We start from the raw sequence: 2,299 nt of genomic DNA, 5'->3' as shown, positions 1-2,299 counted from the left end.
GGACCAGCCAAATCTAAATATGAGGAAGTGTCGGTGGCTTGATGTGGTGAAGGATTATGATTGTGAGATCCTCTACCATCCGGGGAATGCCAATGTCATGGCCGATGCGCTTAGCCGCAAGGCAGCGTCGATCAGGGATATCTGTCTAAGGATGACAGTGATGACTTCGCTTCTGGAGCGGATCCGGGAGGCTCAGCAGGAGGCAATGAAGGAGGATCATCGAAAGAGTGAGCGGTTTGTAGGGTAGGTTTCCTCTTTCAACTATGATAGCCGAGGGTTATTGACTCTTCACCGTAGGGTGTGGGTCCCTTATCATGGAGGAGTGTGCCAGGTACTGATGGAGGAGGCGCACAAATCCCGATTCTCCATTCATCCCGGGGCGACGAAGATGTATAGGGATCTTCCTCTGGACTATTGGTGCCCTTCATGATGCGGGATGTGGCATGGTACGTGGAGTGGTGCTTGGCCTGCAGGAAGGTCAAGGCCGAGCATCAGAGACCACACGGCAAGATGAAGCCGTTGGATATCCCTCTATGGAAATTGGAGGATATTACGATGGATTTTATCACGAAGCTTCCCAGGACCACGCGGGGGATGGATTCGATATGGGTCATCGTGGATCGATTGACCAAGAGCGCCCACTTTATTCCGATACAGGAGAGCATCTCGGCCGAGAAATGGGCCGATGTCTATATTAGGGAGGTGGTGGCTCCGCACGAAGTGCCAGTTTTGATGATTTCAGACAGAGACGTGCAATTTACTTTTGGAAGAGGTTTCATGACGAGATGGGTACTCGTCTGAATTTTAGCACCGCTTTTAACCTGCAGATGGATGGCCAGAGTGAGCAGACCATCCAGACTCTGGAGGATATGCTGTGGGCATGCGTTTTAGATTTCGGAGGTAGTTGGGATACCTACCTCCCGTTGGCGGAGTTCTCGTATAATAACAGCTATCATGCGAGTATCGACCGTCCTCCCTTCGAGATGTTGTATGGGAGGAGGTGTAGGACCCCGAGATGTTGGGGTGAGGTTGGCCAGAGAGTCACGGGGTGCACCGAAGTAGTGCTCAAGACGACAGAGAAGATTCAACAGGTCCGGAGCAGGCTTCAGACTGCTCAGAGTCGGCAGAAAAGTTACGCCGATAAGTGTCGATCAGACCTGGAATTCCAGGCCGAGGATATGGTTCTCCTGAAGGTGTCACCATGGAAGGGTGTCATCCGATTCAGGAAGCAGGGAAAGTTGGGCCCAAGGTATATCAGACCGTTCAGCGTTGTAGCCCAGGTGGGCAAGGTGGCGTACCGCTTGGATCTGTCAGCCGAGCTCAGTCAGATCCACAACACTTTCCACGTCTCTCAGATGCGTAAGTGCCTAGTAGACGATACGTCGGTGGTACCCTTGGAGGACATTTAGGTTGATGGCAGCCTGAATTATATCGAGCGACATGTGGCGATCCTTGACCGGAAGTCGAAGGATCTGAGGAACAAAAGAGTAGAACTCATGAAGGTGCAGTGGCAGAACCGGAAGGGGTCGGAGTGGACTTGGGAGCCGGTGAGTGAGATGATGGAGCACTACCCCGAGCTATTTCGGGATCGAGCGGCAGACTTCGAGGACGAAGTCTAAAATAAGTGGGGGAGATTTGTAGCACCTGGTTCTTAGTATGTATTATGTTATTAAATCTTCATTTATTTTACACTTTTGACCTTGGACTCGGCGAGTCAAAGGACAGACTCGCCGAGTAGAAGCGGGATCAGGCGCGGAGTTTAAGCTGCGGACTCGGCGAGTAGCCGCTGTTTGGACAAAAACCCTGATCCAGGGTTTTGCACCCTATTTAAACAACCTTATGCAGCCTCCTTTCCCCCTTTATGCTCCCAAACACTCCTCATAGCAAACCCTAGCTGTTTTTGTGAAGATCTAAGGCCTTTTGAGTGATTCTTGTGAGTTTTGATCACAAGGAAAAAGGAAGAGCATAGAAGGATCAAGAGGGGACTGAAGGATTCGAGTTTGGTTCACTTTTGCAGTCCTTGGACGGTATATACTGAACCTTGCTCATTCTTTTGTTAGGTCCCTCTTTGGGGTGATTTAGGGCTTTTATAAGCCATTTTTGGTGGCGAACCATGTTTGCAGACATGGTTGGGGGTTTGGGCTTCTGTATCATGTCATTTTATGAGCCACAAGTAAGATCTAGGTTGCTTTTTGCACCAAGGAAGGCCCCATGCAACAAAAGAACCTTTTTAGAGCCTTTTAAGCTCTAATTTCCCATGCATGCACGTAAATTTTGTAACTTTACGTGCTAGATCTAG

The sequence above is a fragment of the Lactuca sativa genome, chromosome 4 (genome assembly GCF_002870075.4).
Source record: "Lactuca sativa cultivar Salinas chromosome 4, Lsat_Salinas_v11, whole genome shotgun sequence".
In the NCBI taxonomy this organism is placed as follows: Eukaryota; Viridiplantae; Streptophyta; class Magnoliopsida; order Asterales; family Asteraceae; genus Lactuca; species Lactuca sativa.
This window is presented reverse-complemented; position numbering follows the sequence as displayed.